The following is a 23,317-nucleotide window of genomic DNA, read 5'->3' as shown; positions in this document are numbered from 1 at the left end:
GAGTAGAGTCTTCCATGGAGACAAGTGGGGAAAATGGTCCTCTAGGCAGGAGTGGCATTAAGGTTTGACAGCATATGGAAGATTCTGGAAACTGGGGCACTAGGTGATGCTGGGGTATGGGGTTCTTTGGTGCTAGTGGCTACAGAATAAACAAGAGAAGTTGGCAGGCTCAGAGTAGAGTCTCACATTAGTGCCAATGAACCTGGACTCCACCCAAGGACTCTCTCCAGCTCTGGCCCTCCTGAAGGCTATGAGCCAGGCAGATTTCTGGGCCCCATTCACCATGGATCATGGAGCCTTGGTTCTGAGCCTATCTCCTGCCCTGGGGAAGGAGAAGAACTGGTCTCAGTGCATCAGGGACTCATTGACTCCCACCACCCAACCCCAGGAACCTAGGCCTTGCAGTTGCAATATTTTCCCTGATAGAGAAGGGACCAAAAATAAATAAGTAAATAAAAATATAAAGAGACTTTTAGGAAATTGTCTTTTTCGATGGTTAGTGTATTCCCATTTTCTAAGAGGGCATGTGTGCATGGTCCAAATGGTTCAGTGATCCCTATAAACCTTACAGTGGCAACTTGGTCTAGCCATTTCTAATAAACGAACTGATTGATAGTTCTCCTCTGGAGAGTTACATTTATTTAGCTTCAACTACCCATAAATTCATGTTTTCTGAGAAAAACTCCTTCTGGGAAGAGAACTAGGATTTCAAAGCAATGAGTCCATTTCTCTGTGAGATGATTATGAAACCACTCTGTGACCTTGGCTAGTTATATCCCTCTCTGGGCCTCACTTTTAGCTTCTGTACAATGACTTTCAGACTTTGTCAAGGGACTAGCCTCCCCCAGCTTCTGGTGACCATAGGCAGTGGCCAAACAACAAACAGCTTGGTAGAGATTCTTGCCTCTCCTGTGCCTCTGCACTGTGGTAACACACTGTAGCCCTCCTCAGCAAATATGGAGATTCCCTCCTATGGTCCTTTCTTCAGGCTTAAAGAAGATACTTTAGCCCTGAAGCAGATCCTCAGAAGATAAGGAAACCACTGATGTGGAAAACTCTTAGTTGGGTGAAATGGAAACACTGAGCTCTCCCCTGAGGCTGGACAAGAAGCCATGGATGAAGGGAGGTCAAAGCTCATTCTTTTGTTCAGCCTCCCAGGAGTCAGAGCATACTACTGCCTTTTCAGAAGGGCCTCCCCCAACACCTTACCCTTTACCCTCTTGCAGACACCCCCATGGGCCCAAATCCTGAGCCTGCAGAGTCCTGCTTATCTGGGGGCAAATCAGTTTTACCAGAGATTGAACTGACTCTTATCAATTTCCTTGTGGGTGATTTATAACTGCCTGTTTCCTAAAAGGGCTTGTGGCCATATGTCAATAAAAACACCCAGAGGCCAAGAGAGTTAAAAATAATGGTTGAAAGAGCAAGCAGAAGAAAAAGGGAAATAACTCCATGCTGAGGTGGAATGACTCCTGAGCTCTGGGACTGGAGGGGAATCTAGAGTCCCAGTTCCCGCTGACAACCACTTAAGATCAGCCACATTTGCTTTTGGCTTCCACAAGAATTGCAGAGCAAGGATACTTACATCTTTAATCCCCAGAACTGACCCTTAGCTCAAAAGAGCAAAATTGGAATGAGATTTTGCATTTCTTTTTTTTTTTTTTTAACTTATTGATTTTTATTTTATTTATTTATATTTTTTAATTTGTTCTAATTAGTTATACATGGAGATTTTCCATTTCTGAACTTTACAGTTCTCATCATAGAAGCTGTCCTTGTGCAAATGTGTTCCCAGGCTGTTTACACAGTAGGATCTGGAGAGATTTTGCTTTGGTTTTTAAAGCAGGCAGTATAAATAGAGACTCCAGATGTCATGTGCATGTTTGAGTCTGATGGCTAGTCATCAGCCCTCCCTGATATGGCATTAGGGTAGACTCTGACTACAAAGAACTCCAGGAAAATGCAAAACCAAAAACCATATCAAGGATCCTTTAGCTCAGGGACAATAGCAATGGCTGCAGGTCACTCTCATTGAGCAGCCATAGTATATGTGTTGTTTCATAAATTCTGCAACTAATCAGAACTCAGATCTCAGAAGAACACTAGAAGATTTTTGTTATGGGTTGAATTGTGCTCCTTCTACCCTAATTCTTACATTGAAACCCTAATGCTCAGTGCTTTAGAATATGACTGTATTTGGAGATACGGCCTTTAAAGAGGAAATTAAGTTTAAACAGGCCATCAGAATGGTCCCTAATTCAGTCTGACTACTGTCGTATAAAAAGAGAAAGTGTAGATGCCCAGAGATGCCAGGATTGTATACACATAGAGAAAAGGCCATGCGAAGACACAGCAAGAAGGTGGCCATTAATAAGCCAAGGAGAGAGCCTTGGAGCAATCACACCTGCTGACACTTTGATCTTGGGCTTCTCCAAAACTGTTAGAAAATAAATTCCTGTTGCTTAAACCAGGTATTTGCTATGACATCCCTAGCAAACTCATACAGCTATTGAAAGAATTTCTTAGCCATATCATATTTAAATTATAGTTTGTTTTAAGCACCTAATCTTTGGAATCAAGATCAATAAATTTTGGAGAAAAATTGCTTTAGTGTTTTCCTAGCCAACAACAAAGGTGTTTTTAGGATCTTTCCAATGCTTTCCAATGAAATAAGAATGCTCTGGACTACTACCTACCTTTGAAGAAGTAAAACTATCTCTATTGGCAGATGATGGGATGATATAATCCACCCAAAAACTATTAGAACTGATAAGCAAGTTCAGAAAGTTTGCCAGATACAATAAGCAAAAATCAATTATATTTCTATATACTAGCAATGAACAATCTGAAAGTGAAATTAAGAAAACAGTTCCATTCAAACAGCATTGGAAAGCATAAATTACTTAAGAATATCGTCAACAAAATATATGCAAAAATTATACTGTGAAAGCTACAGAAACATTGTTAAAAGAAAGTCAAGAAGACTTAAATAGATGAAATGTCATTCCATGTTCAGAATACTCAATATTGCCCAGATGGCACTACTTTCCAAACTGATCTACAAATTCAACATGATCCCTATCAAAAATCCTAGCTGCCTTTTTGGTTTTTTTGTTTGTTAGAAAAGGGTTTTTTTCGGCAAAAAATGACATATAGAAAATTTTGATTTCATATGGAAATATAAGAGACCAAGAATAACTTTAAAAAGAAGGAAAAGTGAATGATTTGAAACTCCCAATTTCATAACTTACATAAAACTGCATTGATATAGTAACATATTATTCTAATAATACAGAGAGGCATATAGATCAATAGAACAGAGTTGAGAATCCATAAATAAATGCTTTCATGTATAGTCAATAGATTTCAACAAGGGTGTCAAGATAATTCAGTGGGAAAAGAATAGTCTTTTCAATAGATGATTCGGGAACAACTAAATTTTTAGGTACAAAAATTGATATGATTCAAAAATAGGATAAAGTTGGATCCTTTCCTATGCCATTCACAAAAATTAACTTCAAATAGATCAAACACCCTCATGGAAGCACCAAAAGTATAATTTTTTTATAGAAAAACATATGAGTAAATCTTTGTGTCTTTGGGTTAAACAATGCCTTCTGAAATACAAAATCATAGCATAGGCAGCAACAGAAAAAGTACCTAAGTCAGACTTCAAGAAAATAAAAAACTTGCCATGCAAAAGATACTACCAAGCAAGTGAAAAGATAGCTCACATAATAGGAAAAATATTTTTAAAAATTATATAGGAAAGAACCAGTATCTAGAATAAGGAACTTAACAACTCAGTAATAAAAAGACAACTCAGTTTTAAAATGGGTGCAAGATCTGAACAGTCTTTTCATCAAAGAATGAATATGAATGGTCAAAAGCACATGAGAAGATGCTCCACATCAGTACCATCAGAGAAGTACAAGTTGAAACGAACAATGAAAGACCACTTCACACCCATTAGGATGGCTAAAATTAACAAGCCAGATTACAAGTGTCAACAAGGAAGTGGAAAAACTAGAATCCTTATATATTGCTGATAGAAATGTAAAATGGTGTAGCCATTTAGAAAACAGTTTGGTATTAACTCAAAAGATTAAACAGTTACCACATTATCCACTGATTCTCCTAGGTATATACTCAAGAGAAATGAAAATGTATGATCACATAATAACACAAATACAGCACACATAGCAGCATGTTTTCATGATAGTCAAAAAGTGGACACAAACTAAATGTCCATCAATGGACGTACAAAATGTGGTATATTTCTACAATGGCATTGCAAAGTTATAAAAAAAAGATACAGTACTGCTAAAATATGAACCTTGAAATGAATGAAAGGATGAACCTTGAAAACATTATGTCAAGTAAAAGAAGCCAGTTACAAGAGACCACATGTTGCCTTATTCCATTAACATGAAATGTCCAAAATAAAGAAATCTACAAAGACAGAAAGTTAGTGGTTGCTTAGGGATGGAAGGATGGGGAAAGAAGAGTAGCTATTAATAGCACATGGTTTCTTTTTATGTGATAAAAATGTTCTAGAATTAGATAGTAATGACAGTTGCATAAGCCTCCAAATATACTAAAATAACAGTGGATTCTACACTTTAAATGGGTGAGATATACCATACATGAATTACATCTTAATAAAGTTTTTTTTTTAAATAAAAAATAAACCTTCTGAGTGAGAGAGAGAGAGAGAGAGAGAGAGAGAGAGAGCGCTAGGTTTCATCCTTACCACATTGTGACCTCTGTGGGTACCATTTTCTCAAACATAGAAGGTGAAAATTAAGCTAGATGATTTCTAAGTTTCCTTCCATTTCTAAAATCTCTGAGTATACATAATACAGGAGAACACATGAGAAAAAGACTTGGAGTTTGTGTCTAGGATGGGATCATGTGGGGAAAAGAGAAGGAGGAGGAAACAATAAAAAGACTAAAAGAAATAGTATGAGATGAAGGGACAAGGAACACAGTCTCAGAGAGACAGACTCGTGGACCCAAGGAGAAAACACTAGAAAAGAAAGAAACTCACTATGCAGGTACAGATCACTTATCCATTCTCGCATTTAGCGAGAATTATTCACTGAGTGAATATTCACCTACAAAATGTGCAATGGAGTCAACCTGGCTGATGAGGCTGCTTAGCTCAGAAGAAAGAGGTATAGCAGTGACAGCCATGTCCAGATGTACTCAGTGACACAGTGCTAACCGTCACGCAGCAGTTCAAGATGTTGCGGCAGCACACAGACGCATGCGTGAGCATAGTCCCAGGCGTGAACGCACACACACGCAAACGCAGCACTTCCCAAACCAGAGTCATTTTCGTGGGGTGCACCATTGCTTATCTAAGGCATTTAGAATTCTGCCAGCAAAGACATTCGAGTTGATGTCATGTTTTCACAAGTATGGGTACCAATGGGGATGGCATCCTGTAGTTCTCACCCTGAAGTCTTTATGAAATGAGGCCAAGGACAGGATTCATCCCACAATCCAGAGATTCCCAATGCGTTTTTCCCTTCATCAGTGAGCACTCAACTGGAAACAGGAATGTGACCTATTGCAAGCACACCAGTGCTCCTCCTCTGGGCTTTCGGCTGGAAACTTCCCAGAACACATTCTGTTCCCTGCTCCGTTCATCCCCTCCAGATGTAGCCAGAAAAGACATCACATGTTGCCCCTTTCTCCTGCCTTTGTGGATCCTCTACTGCTGACCGGCATGTGAAAGGGAATTTCAGCTCATAAGTAACTCCACTTCCCTCACGGTACAGGATCCCTGCCAATCAACCAACTCTGAGAAGTCCAGAGAAGTTTTTGGATATTTCTTGCTCTGGTCCCCCTTCTAACTCCAGACTTAGCTAGAGTACAAGATGAACGATATTCCTGGGATTGCCTGGAAGCCCGTCCTAAGATGGCAGTTCACCCTCTGCGTATGAACTAGGAAAGGATTCTCTGTGGAGACATCGATGGAGGGTGCTTTGGGCACGGGGTACCAGCATATGTATAGGAAATGCACAGCAACCTGGGCACAGAAGGCCTGGACACTGGCCTGCAGAGTCTGGGAAGGCTGTAGCCCCACTGGGCTGGGAAACAGTCCCTGGGTTCCTCAAGGTCTCCCTGGCTGCCCACCATTTGGAGCAGTAGTGAATTAATGTGATTCAGGCTCCAAAAATAGTAGTCACAGCATCTAAAATTGCTTTCCATCCTGGGCTGGGCCTGTCCTCTGGGAATGTTAGCATTTTGAAGACATCCCTGTTTACCCAGTATGCCTGTCAGACCTCAACTTCGATCTGGGCCACCCAGATGTCCTCTTGGTTCTGTTTGCTCCTGCCGGTTCCTTCTCTGCTCTGCATCACATGCACTGCTTCCCAAATGTGGGAAGTTCTTGAAATTTATGCCTGATGCCTGCTGTTACCAAGTCAGAGGACTTTAACCTGGCACATGGCTTAGAAGGGCAGAAACAACCCCTTGGAGAACTGGCCAGGGTAGCTCTGTCATTGAGTTGTGTCTTAATTCCTAATTAAGTCACAACTTAAAAATTAGGAAAAATGAAGATAGGAGAAGTAGAGTCACCTGGGTTATCCGTGAGCCTCTGGCCTGTTCAGGATGCTAAAGGGAGCCATTCCCCAAGGGTCTGGTCTTTCTTAGATAAATTGCTCCGGGATCCCTGGATCTTTGCTCATAAAGAAGACATGTTACTCCGTGCACACCTTAGAGCCTCTCCTCATAATGTGCTCTTTGTGCAGAGTGTCCTTTCCTCCCCAGGACTGAGCAGTGCCCTTTGCCCTGTTATATAGTGCCTTCCTAAGGGCAGGGAAGCTGAGTCTTCCCTGAGTTTGTCTGCACTGAATGCTTTTGAGCAGCCATCTTTGTTCTGGGCAAACTCGGAAATTCATACTTCCCCTCCTCCCCATCGCCCAGGGACCATGATTCCTGGTTGCCTTGCCCACAGGGCAGGAGTGATGCAGAACAAGTATCCCTCTGCCTCTTGGGAGACTGACCTCTAATTTCTAACAATTAAGTGCTTGAGATTTATAGCCCCTGTGTGGATTTTCTGATTTAAATGTAGTTTGGTGTCTGTAGCCCAGAGAAAAGTGATTTGATCTTTATGACCCTGTGCTTCAGCTCTACTTTTCTTAGCTGTGACCCTTGTATTGCATCTCATTGGCCTTACTTTGCCTCCTTAAGAAATTCCAGTACCCCAGGATAGAAAGTTCTGGATGTGAGGGGCAGAGGGAGGAGCAAGCTAATCTATGCCTGTTCGCTCCATTGTAAAAACAGAGGTAACAGTCTCTATTTCAGACTGGCTTAGAGGATGAATCAAATGTTTCAACTGCTGGCATAGAGCTGGTGAACTGTGGGGACAGCTGCAGCTCTTGCCCATCTGGTGTCCAGTCCCCCTCCTCGTATCAGCAGCATCTTCGACATTCTTGTGCTTGGATAGAGGCAGTTGGCCCTGCTAGGGGAGTGTGCCACTGACACAGGACTGGTCCATCAACTCACCCCAGACCCCTGGCTCTGGTGATTAATCAAGGATGAGCATGTCATTCAGAGCAAGTCAACAAACCAACAAATTCAATCTGGTAACTTTTATTGGAATTTTTGGGGCAGTTCTTGCTGCAGGAATCTGAAATTGCCCTAGACTTCTCAACTATGTGACCCAGAAAATTCTGATAATTTTCTAATATAATTTGCATCTATTTCTGGTCCATGCAAACAAGAATCCTGGCTAATGCACAGTTCAAGAGAGTTGCTTTACCTTCCCCATTCCTTCTGCCCTTTCTCTGGTGGGGCCCTCCTTACCCCCACAGAGATGAAACCACAGCTCAACTCCCTGTCCTCTCTCCCTTTATTCATCATCCATCTTCTACCACACTGCTTGCTCTCAAACATTGGCTTAGAGGACTCCTTGACTCCCTACTGCCTGGAGAAGTCCTGACTCCCTCAGCTTCACCTCCAAAGTCTCCACCTAGATAGTCTCCTGACTATCTACCTAGACATCAAGGTCCTAAGTTCCTCAGCTCCACCTGCAAAGCCTGCCACAATCTGACCCTAATTGTTCCAAGAGTTTCTCTCCCATGACCATCTCTGTCAGCCTCAGGCACACTGCACCCCATTTATATCAAACTACTCCCATTCTGAAACACTCCCTCCATGTTCTCATGCCTCGCCCTTTCCCTGAAAGACCTTATGCCTCTTTCTTACCTATCTGCCCAAATTCCACCTATTCAACTTTCTTCTAAGATTTTACAAATGACCCCAGACAAAGAAATGCCTCCCTGTCTTGAACTTTTATGTATAGTACCACTCAGTCTATCTTATGTGAGGGTCGTTTATATACACTTTGAGAACAGAAGTATGTCTTACTCATTTCCAGATCCCCTTGGGGCCTTTGCACTGGATTTGCCCCCATAGGCCCTTGGTGACTCTATTAGATCAGTCCTTATCTTCCAGCAGACAACTCTGCATCCCCCACCCCATTCCTTCAACACTTGAGCAATGGGAGCAATCCTTTGTTCATATTTTCTCTTTACCAGGAACCTTATTTTTTAAAATTTTGATAAAATACACATGACATAGAATTTATAATTTTAACCTTTTTAATGTGTACAATCCAGCAGCACTAAGCTTACTCATAATGTTGTGCACCTATCAGCACTATCCATCAGCCCAAATAGAAACCTCATGTCCAGTAAGCAGTCACTCTCCCTTCTCCCTACACCCAGTCCCTGGCAACCACTGCTTTCTCTATATATAGATTTACCTGTTCTGAATAGTTCAGATAAACAAAGTCATGCAATATGTAATTTGTGTGTGTGTGTCTGGCTTCTTTCATTTAGATAATGTTTTTCAGTTTTATCCACATTGTAGCATTGTATCAGAACTTCATTCCTTTTTCTAGATGAATAAAGTTCTGTGGTATGGATACACCACATTTTGCCTATTCACTCATCAGGTGTTAGATATTTGAGTTCTTTCTACCTTTTAGTTATTGTGAATAGTGCTGCTGTAAACATTATTATACAAGTTTTTGTTTGACCAAAAACATATTTCCAAGTATTTGGGATATATATCTAGGAGTAGGGTCACCCATTTGTATCATGTGGAAATTCTGTTTACCAGGAAGTTGCTTATTCTTGCTGTCTCCATTTCTCGCCAACATACTGGATTTACTTAGCTGACTTCACCTGGAGAGGAAGGGTTCAAGGCTGTCTAGAGGGAGCTATTTCACCTTAACCATCATCCCTCCTGGCATACCTTAAAGGACACTCCTGGTTTTCAATACTAACCTCTTGTGTTTAGAGCTTTCCATGGCCCAAGCTACTTCATGTCCACTATTGGATTTACTCCAACAACAACACTGCAGGGCATACTATTATATCTGTTTTCAGAAACAGAGGTTGAGATTCAGGGGGGTAAAGTGACTTGGCAAGGTCTCAGCCATTAAAGGTTGGGCCAAGTCTGACACCCCCAACCCCATTCCCTTTCCACACTACCATCATGGCCTTCTCTCCATTTGCTGTCTGTCCAAGGTCATTTGAAAATGATCACCTTCAGAAATCTATTCTAGGATCCACCATTACTTACAAATGGCCCTTGCTGGGTGACTGGTCAAGATTTCTGAATATATTCTTGTAAGTTGGCACCTCATTTAGAATCAAAGCGTTTTTCCTGAGGCAGATTTTTGCCCAAAGCAAAGAGACTTTTGCCTTTGGGGAGTCTTTTGTTCCTTTCTGGAATCCTGGGGTAAACCTCCCTTTTGATGTCAATAGGAAGGGAAATCTGAACCTGTCCCCCAAGCTCAACCTTAACTCTCTGAATTTTCTCCTGTCTTTCATTCATCATGAGAATGTTCCCTTTACCTTCTTAGGAGGAAACTATCCCTTGGACCAAGGAGACCCCTGACCTCTTTGGAGTAGAAAAGAGGCACAAAACCTGACATGGTGGAGCTGTGTCCAGCATTCCTGTTGGAGACTTCTGATCCTCGTCTCCTACATCAACCTGGGACCATGCGAGGTAAAGAATAAAACAAGCAAAAAAGACAACAGGTAATAGCAGCAACTTCCCACTCGGCAAAGACACACTGTGTGCCTGATGCTTCAGGTATGTTTACTCAATCCCCTTACTTTCCTGTGAGGTAGGTGTTATTTTGTGAAAAGGAAAAGTGAGGCTCAATGAGGAGCTATAACTTCTCCAAGATAACAGATCTGATAGATGGCCAAGAGGGAAATGAAAGCCATCAGAGCCCTTGCTTTCTCCACCTCAGCCCACAGTCTGCTTCCTAGGGAGAAGCTTTTGGGGCTGACCAGGCTCACTTAGAGCCTCCTTAGCAGTTCTGCACATGGGGAGGACTCTCTAGATGCTGCAAGATCCACCCCACATCCACTCAAGCACAAATGCCCCAGTTAGCTTTTCCCAAAGCATGTTCTAGACAACCCTAGTTCTAGTGATGTTGTTAGGAGCTATGAAAAGAAAGGTTGTGTATCACTGCATTTGGAGATATCAATGTGAGACGGTTCTGTCCTGCAGGACAACTCAGAGCCTTTATGAAGCAAACCTGCAATATAAATCTCCAGGAATGAGCAACAAGATACAATGTTTTCCAATCTTATTTGACCAGACATGTTTTTTTTCAAGGAGTATCTCAAAGTGGAGATCAATCTGGGTGTCCTAAACCCTTTATGGTTGGAGGCCATCTAGAAGTGAGAAGGTAGAGTGGTAACAGCCTGGAGTCACATGACTAATTCTGGACAATAGACCATGTCACCTCTGGGTGAAAGCCCTGAGAGCTGGTGCCTCCTGCATCCCTCTCCTTCTCTGCAGAGATGGCTCTGGAGGCCATACTGTGGGAAAACTGAAAGATTAGTTGGGAGAATTGCTCCCTCCCCTTGGTCTCACTTTTCCTGGGTTTCACTCCTTCCCCTGGGGTCAGGGAAACTGGGAGAACATTGGTTGAGTAAGGGAAGAGAAGGGTTGAGGCAGACAGGAATTCTTGGCATTTATATAGCCATCTAATGATGGACATGTCTTCCATATAGGATGCTCTACCATGAAACTTCTTGCTATAATTTGGTGGAACAACCTGTGTCCTGTGATCCAGGTCTTCCCAGTATACCAGAGCTCAGTGTATAGGCAGTGAAGTCCCAGCTGTAAGGTGCAGATGGTCAGCTGGGGTATGGTTAAGGTGCAGGGTGTAATGCAAAAGATCTGAGGCAGCTCTAGGAATTTTGCATCTCTAACCTGCTTCCAGTTGATGCTGATGCTGCTGGTTCCTAGACAACACACTCTGGAAAGTAAGCTGGCAGGGATAGGGCTGTCAATCCAATGTGCAGTAGGAACAGGGATGAGGACCCATGAAAATGTTTCAATTCCAAAATTTGAAGGAAAAAAACAAAAAACAAACAAGCTTTTAGGTCAAAGAAAAGCATTTTAATAAGTAATGCTAGTATATTTATCTTCCCACCAGCACAATCATAAAATAAAATTTTTAGTGTTTTCATAAGGAGGAAGGGACCCATGAAGGCAAAAATATCTGGGGACCCATAAAAATACTAGTGGGAGTCCAGGGATGGGGCAAGGGGTGGTAGGAGTGGTTCTGCCACTTAACACTTTAAAACCCAGAGAATTCATGAAAGGCTACCTAGATACCAGGCTCCATGGTCCCCCAGGGCGGATCAGAGAAAGTGCTGTGCACTTCTGTTGGTGAGCTGCTTGAGTAGTTTCCTGGGAGTCCTCACATTCATCAGATCTCCTCTACTTAGGGAGTTCCAAAGGGCACCCAAGGCCTCCTGGAGCCCCGTGCCCTCAAATTATGATGCCTATGATGGTCATCCCTTCTAAGACACTGACCCTCCCTGTCAATGTCCCCACCACCTACTCCAGAAGGCACACCCATCTGCTCCCAGAGCTGGAGGCTTGAAGCAGCTGGTCCTACACACAGGGAAGAGCAACCAGGTTTTAGCAGCTGCCTTTGTTAGTGACAAAAATAAGACCATAGATAGGAAAGGTAACAGAATACAACAGTCACTAGTATGGCAATACGTAAAAACGTGGATGTGTAACCGATGTGATTCTGCAATCTGTATACGGGGTAAAAATGGGAGTTCATAACCCACTTGAATCTAATGTATGAAATATGATATGTCAAGAGCTTTGTAATGTTTTGAACAACGAATAAAAAAAAAAGACCATAATTTCTGATCTGAACAGTAAATGTCTAAAGCAAGAATCAAGAGACTCTTGCTTTAACCAAAAAGAGAATGAGTAGATATTCCCTTCAGCAAGAAATACTTTCTTAAAAACAAACCCTTCCATTTGCTTTGGACCTGATGTCAGTTCCAACTGTCCCCAAGACACTGCAGTATGAACAATTACAGAGACCCTTCTGACACACCTGCAGTCTCTCCCTTGTCATGGACCCAGTGTCTGGTAAAATTATTGCTCTGGGATGGCCTCAGTCATGTGATTGTTGGGGTGAATTTCTGGGCCTTGGAGAATGAATGGTTCACAGATGAGGCCTCAGAAAAGAGAATTGATTTACTGAAGTCACAGCATGAGTTGGAGGGAGAGCCAGGCCTAAAGTTTGGAACCCCTGTCCAGGTGCTGGCTTCCCTTAATACCTCTCTGTAAGCCTATCATGATCTAACTTTTCTGAAATTTTATTGGCCCAGACTCTACTCGCTCTTGGCCTGGTAAACTCCCAAGTGCAAATTTCTCTTGTACTCTGCACCAAAGTCAATAAGGCCTTGGCTCTGGAACATTCCAACTGTGTGGTCCCGAGTGAATTGCTAGACCTCAGGAAGCCTCAATTTTTCTCATCAATAAAACAGAGATATTATTACTGCCTATCTCTGAGGATGTTGCAAAATATGAGATGATATATGTAAAGCACTTAAAGTGGTTTTTAGCTGGTGCTCAATAAAGGATAGCTGTTATAGTAATAATCATCAATACAGTATTATTACTCTTGTTATTATCATGTGAAACAAGTTCTGACAGATTTCAGCAGTGGAACCTTCCCTTCCAGGCCTCTGAAAAGTTAATCTTTCTTTGCGTGAGGAAGCAACTTTTGTGCTTTCCAATTGTAGGAACCATGATATAGGAATAATTTACCATGTATTTGGGAATCTAATGCACCAGATGCTTGAGGTCCATCAGCAACCATGTTTTCCTCTACCAGGCCCAGCAGGGCTGAGAAAAAGTCTGCCTCCAGATTAGGGAAAATCCTGTGGATCCCAGACCTATTGGGAATGTTGGCCATACACAGAGACAATAGCATATAAGGCTGTGCTCCAATGTATTCACAGGTGAGAAACCCACACACAAATGAACACTATGAGTTATTTGTTGAAATAACACAAGAGGTTTCCTGTGTATGTTCTGAGGAGTTGGGGGGCTTGCTGGACCTCCAGGAGGCAGGACAGAAGGGCTGTTATAAGTTAACAGGTCATGACATCCTTTGAAGACACTTTTGTTTTTAGAAATTTCCCCTTCTTAGAAGAAACCCCTATATACCAGGGATGATCCTCATGGCCACATCTGTGTCCTATGATACTGACCACTGACCATGGCTATTAATTCCAAGCTAGGTATATCAGGATCTTTTTCCTGAGAACTAGGACAGAAATTATGAGCCACTGGAGCCTGGGCAAGCTAGACCTGTGCCACTGAGCAGTGATCTGCATAGTGGAGTTTATATGCCAAGGAATACAGATGGTTCAGTGAAATGTAGGAAGAAAATTCCAATCTGCTATTTCTATTAAAAAGTAAAAAAAGGGCTGGGAATGTGGCTCAGTGGTAGAGTGCTTGCCTAGCACTTTAGAGGCACTGGGCTCCATTCTCAGCACCACATTAAAAAAAATTATATATATATATATATATATATATATATATATATATATATATATATATATCTTAAAATAAAAACAAAAGTAAACTTGCTTAATATTTAATGAAAACATTGGCAATGGTGCCCTTATTCACTCTATATGTTGAGAGGTCACTTTCATGTCCAGTTCATGAGACATTCTAAGGTCTCAGAAGGAAATCCACAGTGGAGCCACTGATACAGCTCCTATGTGTTCGTTTGCTTTTAATGCAGGGTGACACAGTCTGTATGTAAGTGAATGGATTAGTGAAATATATTTACCTAGTTTTAATCAAACCAACCTCCAGAACAGGCAAATGGCTTAAAAGACTCCCTGCCAAAACAGGGGAGTGAAGATACTGGCGCTGGTGCTAAAATGACAACCAACCTCAAAAATTTTTACAAACAGGTGGATAAAATAAGAAATTTTACCATCTTGTTCAGAAATTTTAGCATCTTCCACATGAGCTGGTTTTTCTCTACTTTCCCTCCCTCTCTCTCTGCCTGCCCTGTCAGAGAGCCACCCCCCCTTCTCCATGTTCCAGGATGACACCTGTGGACGTACCACCTGGCCTTCCTTGCTGGCGCTCTGAGTTTGACCAATGGACAAGCAGGATTGGAGGAGAGGGAGGTTGGGGCTTTCCTGCTGTCCCTCCTTGCTTTAGCACTACATCTTTGGCAGGAGGTCTGGGGGCCTGCATTCTTCCATAACCACAGCTTAGTTTAGAGAAACCCTCTTCCCTGGCTCCAGAACTCACTGGCTTCTGGTAACACAGTGTCTTTCTCTTGCCTTCCCAGTGGGGCTGGTAATACTTCCTGCTGTTGCTAGTTTGGGGCTTCTGGGCATCATCCCTTGTTGGCTCCCATACCTCTGTCAACTGTCAAAGTCTCTTGAGCCATCTGACTTGGATTTGGTTCCTTGCTGGGAACTTGACTGACAAAGTGTCTCTTTCAGCCATGACAGTTATTAAAACCAGGGGTTATCCAAAGTGCCAAACCAAGATTTTCAAAATAATGAAGCAGGATTTATCACATGTCTCTTACTTTGGGCAAAGCAGAAAAATTATTGGCATTGTTTAAAAAAAAAAGTCATGATTTTCAATATTATTTATTTTTCTCATTCTAAAAAAATTCTGTTTTATGTCTTATAAAATATTTTATAAATTGAAACCAATATACATTCGTTTGAATGCATGATTAATTTTTTTAAACAAATAAGATGCATCATTAAAAAAACAAAAACTTGAAGCTCTCTGCTCCAGAGAAACTATTGGCAACTTCCCATTGCGGACTGAGCTGCTCTAGGTCCTGCCTTCCTGAGGCTTGGCTGACTACTTCATTCTTGAAGTCTCTGGAATACCTTCCAAAAATCAAAACTTTCTCTTGAGTTAGCCAGTGTAGGTTTCTGATACTTGGTAACCAAAGAGTTTTAACCAACAAAGGTAGAATCTAATAAATTTCTGTGTCCTACCTGGGAACAGGCCATGTGGGTACCACCAAATAAATTCTAGAGTATTTTCCTACAGCAGAAAAAGAAAAGGCTCATCTATACTTCCAAGAAGAGAGATGCCTCTCTTAGGCTTTGGAGGAGTCTCTCTGATATGGGAAGAGATGGCTCATCAGAACTGTCTACCCACAACTGAAATCTCTATCTCCTAGGCTTTTTGATTATGAACACAGTCATCTCCCACAATACATTGGCACATAGACACTTAGAACTGTGTCTATGGTGATGCTCCTTAGGAAGCCAGTTTCCTCATGACAAGCCCCAGCTTCCTCTTCATCTTCTAACCTACCTTAGGATCAGTTGGGCCTCAGCTGGGAAAGAAGTCCAGGAAGCTATTACATTCTTTCTACCAGGAAGCCATTCTCCAAAGAGATTGAAAATATCAAGACAAGATAGCCCTTCAGGAAACCTGACCATCTAGGGCCCATGTGCCTGATGTCCATCCAGACCCCAATCATCATCATAATAATTATTATTATAAAACATAGTAATAATTATTATTTTTATTATTTAAGACACATGTGTAAGTGCTTTAGAAACAGTGATCCATTCCATCTTCATGACAATCTTTTGAGCAGTCGTAGTACTATCCTCAGTCCTACTTTAAAGGTAATGGTAGTGAGACAGAGAGAGGTTAGATCATTTGTTCATTAGTAAATTGTAAAGCTGGGATTTGAACCCGGCTCAACCACTACTCCTGACTGCCTTAGGTGACCTTGACAATATTTATGACCTTGGTGAGCCACAGACCATGATTTCAGACTCATGACATAGGGCATGGCATTTCTTGTCAGTAGAAAGTTCATGACTAGATGTGTTTTCCTTCTCAATAGAGGAAGGATCTTGTTTGTGAATAAGTTTTATGAGACCTGATAAAGACTGTCACATACTGAAAGAAGACAAAAGAAAGATGCAAAGCAGAGCAGGCCTAGGGGGCAGCTGTCCCAAGAGCTCAGAGCCTCTGTTCTGGGCAGCACTGGGGCCTCCTGGACCTTGTTCCTATAGGATCAGGACCAAAGGGCTGGACTTACTCGCTCTGTTCTGTGGCCCAGTGTGTAAGTCACAGAGAGATGCAAAGAGTAGGGAGTTTGGGAGCCTGATGATTGTAGGTTTAACTCTCCACTCTTCGCTTACTAGTTACTAATTAGTGGTCCTGGATAAGTAGCCCAACCTCATGGACCTTAACAGCTAACATATGGATTTAGTGCATTATTTTACCTAAAATGCCTGGCACATACATTGTGCTCAGATAATTGTGGTTCTGTTCCCCTGTCTTCTTCACTTACTTATGTAAAGTAACCTAGAAGGAGGGGTTAAAAGATCATTTGCTTCCTTGTGTGGAAATGGAACTAATAGAATTTCTGTGAAAAAAGTAATCATTCTAGATCTTTCCAGTTCAGTGCTTGTGTTGTCTGAGGAAGGCCTGCCCCCAAACAACTCTCTCCCACCCCAGCAGCATCTCCAGAGGAGAGAGGGTGAGGTTCTTTCAAGTGGGAAAGGCGGGAGCTGGAACTCCACATGGTGGACCCTGTGGCCTCAGCCCTTCCCATCTTTCACTAGGATATAGCACAAGTCTCACCAGGTATTTGTCACCTGAGAAGACTGCTTTGCAACTGGCCTTGGACCAGGTCCTTACTGTACTTCCCAAGAGTGTGATAGTCCTGGCTCCACCCAGAGGGATGGTTCTGAGAGAACCCTCGGGCACATCATCGTGAACTGTTCAGCTCTTTCCATAGGGAACACACCATCTGCTCTGCTTCTTCATGCTCCCAGGTTCAAAAGACCCTGCTTCCACCGCAGGGCACCACAGCGGAATGGGGATACATCTGCTTAATACACTGTTAGAAAGCCTGCTTGCCCGCCAATGGACCCACATTCCCCAACCCCAGTTTTTCCAGTCATGTGGGGGTATTGGTCCCTGAATCTCAACAAGCCTCAAAACATAAGGTAAACAAAGAGGTTATTTACTGGGTAAATAATCTCTTTAAAGACTCCATCAGATACCAAAAGCCAGTCATCTAGCAAATAAGTTCCCCCATTCTCCTTGGATGTCTATAGAGGTACAAGTAAGACCCAGGATTATGGGTGGTCAGAATCTCAAACCCATTGAGAAGCCTCCTTGATGGAAACTCTGGTGGCAGACAGAGGAATGCTAGGAATAATAATAATTGTTGTATCCTGGGTGCCAAGAATAGACACTGGACTAAGGGATTTAACCATGCAAAGTAGACTCTGAATCACAGGAGAGGATACTGAGTCTCAGAGAGATGGGTGCAGCTTGAGGTATGTAGCTGCTCAGTGATGGCGCGACGTGGTCTGTCCAGGGCCCACACTTTACACCAGGGAGCTGTGACGGCTCCTGCGTGAGGCAGCAACGAGGGAGGAGCTGTTGGACACTAAGCCCATCTTCCCACTCAGCTCCAGTGTATATTTGGCCACACCTGTGTGAGCAAAGCCAAGGGCGTCTTCAGGCTTTCTCCTGAGGAACCAGGGGCCTGGGGTTCTCTGGAAACATCCTCCTGTCAGCAGCAGAACTCTCTATAGCTTCTGTGTCCCTTCCCAGCAGAGCCACTCTGGGGACCACATCCTGCTCTTCTAGCTGGGCTGTGAGCAGTATGTGGCCTCCTCCCTCCCCACCTCTCCCACTAACCCATGGGTCTCTAAACTTCCTTTGGTTTTACTGGGGCAAATCAGCTTTTCCCTCACCCTCCTCTTACTGATGCCCCAATTCCACCAAGCCATGTGTCCTAAACTTGCACACGGCTCTCACATTTTTTGCCACATCTGTGTTCCACTTATATACTTATTTATTTAATATCCTTTAATTTCACTAGTGTTGAGTCAGAAAGCCAAGAGTGAAATCCCAGCTCTGCCTTTTACCAGCTTTGTGTTGTGGAGCAAGCTCCTTACCTCTTTCTGTGCCTCAGTTTCCTTATCTGTATACCGTGGGCAATGCTGGTAACTACTTCCAAGGGTTGCTTTGAGGGCTAAATGACCTATTGCAGGTAAAGCCTTAGAACAGCACCTGGCACACAGCAAGCACTTAATACATATTAGCTAACATCACCACTACCTTGATTTAAAAGGGAAACTTTGGGCTAGGCATATAGCATGGTGGTAGACTGCTTGCCTAGCATGTATGTGCAAGGCCTTGGATTCAATCCCCAGCCCTACAAGAAAAAAAAAAAGGAAACTTTATGTCCCTGTCTTACATGGAAAAATCAGTACCACTTACTACAAATAGAGAGTTATGGTAAAAATAAATGTAATGAAAACAGTTATTAAATTCTTGCTATTGCCTACCAGACTACATGCCAAGAAGGAAGACAAGCAAGTGTCAGAAGGATGTTAACACTGGGCTCAAGGGAGGGCCACTAACTTCCAAGTCTTCCCAGGCCATCTATTTTTTTTTTTTTTAAGCACTGAAAGTCTGGGGCAACTCTCATTCCCAGAAAAAACTGAACAGCTGGTCACTGGATCTCCAATAGAAAATTCGTCCTTGACAGGAAGGACTGAAAACTCAAACAAAATACTGTCTTACCGTGTGATTTTGGGTGTTTGAGGCTGGGCCAGCATCTTATAATCATCTTGCAGAACAAGCCCACATCATGGCCATGAGGCACAAGCCCGCCTCTGAGAGCAGAGTCCCCAAATGCTGCAAATATTGGGAAGCTGTCACATTGTGTGTGTCAGTGAGATAGTCCTCAAAGGAAACCCACATTTGTAAATGCCAACCACAGGAAGAATGGTCAAACTGTTACACAACTAAAATTACTCTATGTTATACAACTATTGCAAACTCATGCTTGGAAGAATCTTTAATGATGTGGAAAAATGATTATGATTAGATGTTCAGTTTTTAAAAGGCAGACTACAAAATCAAGTTGCCAATAAGACCTGAGTTTTGTAAAGTATAGAGAAATTTAAAGAAAGAAACATACCATAATAATAATAGTATCTTCCTGAGTGGTGTGATTTTTCTGGAAAGTTTTTAAACCCTTTATATTTATCCTGAGTTTCTTATTTATATCATTTCTGCATTTTCCAAGAATGTTTAGCAAGGAATATATGTTACTTTATGACCAAAAAAATTGTGAGCTGGATGTGGTGATGCACACCTATAATCCTACTGGCTCTGGAGGCTGAGCTCCAAGCCAGTCTCAGCAACTTCATGAGACCCTGTCTGTAAGCAAAATATTTAAAAAAAGGGCTGGAGATGTGGTTCTGTGGTTAAGCACTCCTAGGTGCAATCCCTGGTACCAGAAAAAAAAAATTTAATAAAAATTAGAATTTAAAAAACAGTACTAGGAAGAATGTAACAGCATAGCAGACTGACTAAGTCTTGCTTTAACAAACATTTTGACATCTGTTGCTGGCTGGAAAAGGCTTTCTGTCTGTCTAATTTACTGTCACCTGATTTCTATCTCCCTCAGAGAAGGAAAAGGTGGGGGCTTTCAAGGTTTCAACAGGTGTCACCTCTGCTAAGTCTAGGTCTAAAGGTTCATCAGATGAGGAGGTTGCCCTGAGCTGTCATCTGAACTCAAGGTTCTCAAGGCAAGCATGATATTCCCTTTCCTTCTATTCTTGCTTCTTCCATGATCTGGTCTGTGACACTCAATAATTGCCTCTGAGACCCGATTCCCTAATTATAGTGTGACATCTAACACAGAAAGTGCCAACCAAGGCAGCCTGAGCTGGAATCCCTGCTCACCACCAGCAGCTGTGTGCCTCTCCTTGAACCATGGCATCCTTAACTCTAACCAGAGGATTAAATAAAAGATCTTGCCACAAAGTAGAAGCTCAATTAATATCAGTTTTCTCCCCTCTTTCCTTTTGCATTCACTACACCAGAACTCAGTTCTCCATCTCCTTCTTCTCACTCAAATAGCTCCTGAAGGTGCAGGGGCAGAGTCTTACAGCTCAAAGCTCTCTCTCCTCCATCCACATGGGCCTCTGTTCCTTCTTGGGCATCAAACAGAATCTTGCTGACCGTGAAGCCACAGTGAGGATGGGTGAGGTGCAGCCCAGTGTCTCTGTGGGGCCATGCAGCAGAGGTGGCAGGATGGGGTGGATAATTAGAGACCCTACCTTGCATCCCTTCAAACCAGACTACAAGAATCTGATCATCAGGAACATGTGCTTAATAAACCCAGGACCTTCATTAACCAGGACACATTTTATTATCATTGTGTCTATTTATTCAACCAAAAATAATTGATCCCAAGCACTTATCATATGCTTCTGCTGGGGGTGTGATCCATCTTCATTACAAAGGTGAAGAGGAAAGACATGCATTCTGTTTGGAAACCAGAGAACCATCCGGGCAGCTCAGGTAAGGCGTTTCATGCTTGCAGAAACCTTCATCCCAGAACCAGCCCTGGGACCCCTTTGGAATTCAGTTTCAAGTAGAAAGTGTCATGCAGCCCTAAATAAACTTACCCAAGATACTATTTAGATCTGTTCTGCTGCTTGGTGCCTGGGTGAGCTTGGAAAAGTCACTTAACCCCCTCCAGCCCCAGTGTCCTCACCTGCAAAACTGAAGTAAAGATCTATCTCTGCTAGCATTGCTGTAAGGGCCACATGGCCCCACCTGTGACAGCCTCACATGCAGTATGTTGGAAGAGCGTCTGTGCTTCTCCCGCTGTCCTCTCAGAAATGGAGCCAAGTAGAGGTGAACAAGGCTGAGGTGGTCAAGACCAGAGCCTCCAGAGATGGGCTGTCTGGGGTCACATGCCTACTGTGTGATCTCTCTGAGTTATAAGATGAAGATGGTGATAATAATCCCTGCCTTGTAGGGTTGTGGGAATGGTATATGGAAAGGGCTCAGAGCAGTTGTTCATTGCATACATGTTTGCTTCTTCTCTCCACAAAAAAAAATATGCTTATGAGGATAATTGATCATGTTGTAGAAATTAGAATGGAGTTGTCCTTCCCAGATGATCTTAGAGAGTACATAGAAACACCTCACTTACCACCAACCGTGGAGGAAGGGACCTCAGCTGTGAATACAAACAGCCACCTCCAATGCACATACACACACCACACACACACACACACACACCACTGAATTGTGGACCAAACAAACATGACAATGACAACTGTTTTGTCTATTAGGTAAAAAATTACAATACACCATTGGGGACACTCAGTTGTGCTGAGGAGCAGGAGCACTGGGATGGGAATCACATAGGCCAGGGTTCAAGTCCTAACTGCTCTTTCTTGGTAGTATCACCTTGGTCAAGTCACTTAACCTGAGTTTCCTCCTCCGTAAAAGAGTTGGGGTAAGGGGTAGGTAGCTCCACCTGCCTCACAGGCCCATCAGCACCCCCTGATAGGGGCAACACTGTCCTTGGCAGGTTCTGCCTCCCTGGCACCCCCAGCCTAGCAGACCTGGGCAGCTTCCTCCTTTTCCCTGCAGAACACCCAGCTCAGACAAGCCCTGGGGCTGCTTCACTTCCCCTGCCACTCCAGAGAGCTGCCTGAAAAGTGTAAGCGAACAGCAGCTGGAGCTCTGGCAGTTGGGAGCGCCAGCCAGGGGTCCAGGACCTGCGCTGCTGTTTACGCAAACTGCAGAGCCTCTCCAGCTTTTACAACTGTTTAATGCGCAGGAGGGATGGGGCCGCTGGGCCTCTCTCTGGCCTCTGGCTTCCCCAGGCTTTCCCTTTGCAGAAAGCCAGTCTGAGTGCAGTTCACTCTAGGAACAGCTTCAACACGGGCCCCTGGAAGGGAGCGGGGCCAGGGCACAGGCCCAGACACATGTACTTCTCTAAGGAACAGGGAAAGGGCACGGGAGGCAGGGAGAGTTGGAGACAAAAGGAGAGATGGGGCAGAGATAAAAGCAGGGGCAGTGACCAGAACAAAGGACAGGAGGGTCAGGGACAAAAATGCCACAGGGCCAAGGATGGAGGTAAAATGGGCCAGTTCAGAATTCACATACAAAGGGGCACAGGAGGACAGAGGAGAGACACAGGAAACACAGAGGAGAGAAAACCCTGCTTGGCAGTCTTGCATAACCTCAAAACCCCCCTCTATTTCCACAAAGGGGCCCACACGAAAGCTTGGAATGGGAATCTCTAGTAAGAAGTCACATCCTCACCCCAACATGTGCATATTTTCCAACAGCTAACCAAAGGAGCATAATTTAGCTAAGTTAGTACCAGCAAGGTTCACTTCTTATTTAAGGCTTAAGACAGCAACAATAAAAACGCTCAGCTGAAATACCACCCAACAAAGCCAGCTCCCCTGGAAAGTCCAAGTTCAGCGCCCCCTCCCAGCACCCTGTACCTTTAAGGAGGAGAAGTTTCCCTCTGCTTCCCTCTCAGCTGAAGAGGCAGGTTATTCTAGGATATAGCAGTGACTTACCTAAAACTGAGTTATTCCCCTTTCCTCCTCTGGCCAGCCTCTCTTCACTCTGGGGAGCTTTTACCATTTAAGGTCAATGTTACATCTGGCTTTGGAGCTCCGAGCTGAGAAGCCGCTGGCTGCAGAGGGCCGCCCGCCTCCTCTGAGAGGGGCTGGGACTTGGAGCCAGAGCTCCTCTGCAGCCTGGCTCTTGGGGTCTAAAGGCAGGGGATGCCCACCCTTCCGCTCAGGGCTCTGGGCAGGCAGGGCCTGTGAGGTAGCCACTAACCCCAGGCCCCTCCCATGGCACCCACACAGCAGATGGCAAATGCCCATGGGTAGCTCATGCTGCTGGACACTGTCCTGGTCAGATAGGGACTAAGGGGACTCTGCAGACCCGCCTCCCAGCCTGGATTCTCTGGCAAGCAAGTGAGCTGGGATAAGACCCTGGCCCAGCGCCAGGAGAGACTGTTTCCTGTCCCAGGAATTTGGGAGCGGGAGTTGCTCCTACCTTAAACCCTTGGGATTACCAGAGCCAAGGGACTAGGAGATTCTGCTAAATTCAGACCTGGCATTGGCCCCAAGGG

The 23,317-nt window shown here is 43.6% G+C and overlaps 1 protein-coding gene across 8 annotated transcripts in view; it reads right to left on the bottom strand.

The window, feature by feature from the left end:
- The window catches only part of Irag1 (inositol 1,4,5-triphosphate receptor associated 1), a 118,725-nt gene extending 95,637 nt beyond the window's left edge, over nucleotides 1-23,088 (bottom strand). For 6 of the 8 annotated variants that reach the window (XM_034636610.2, XM_034636607.2, XM_034636609.2 and 3 more), the window contains exon 1: nucleotides 22,674-22,753. The gene's annotated coding sequence lies outside the window, so the exon portion shown is untranslated. Of the gene's footprint in view, nucleotides 1-11,256; nucleotides 11,330-22,673 lie in introns of all 8 variants that reach the window. The other 2 variants (XM_071616389.1, XM_027942254.3) reach the window with 2 other exon arrangements.
- Nucleotides 23,089-23,317: the final 229 nt, after the last annotated feature.

Source organism: Marmota flaviventris, chromosome 9 (assembly GCF_047511675.1).
Source record: "Marmota flaviventris isolate mMarFla1 chromosome 9, mMarFla1.hap1, whole genome shotgun sequence".
In the NCBI taxonomy this organism is placed as follows: domain Eukaryota; kingdom Metazoa; phylum Chordata; class Mammalia; order Rodentia; family Sciuridae; genus Marmota; species Marmota flaviventris.
This window is presented reverse-complemented; position numbering and strand designations above follow the sequence as displayed.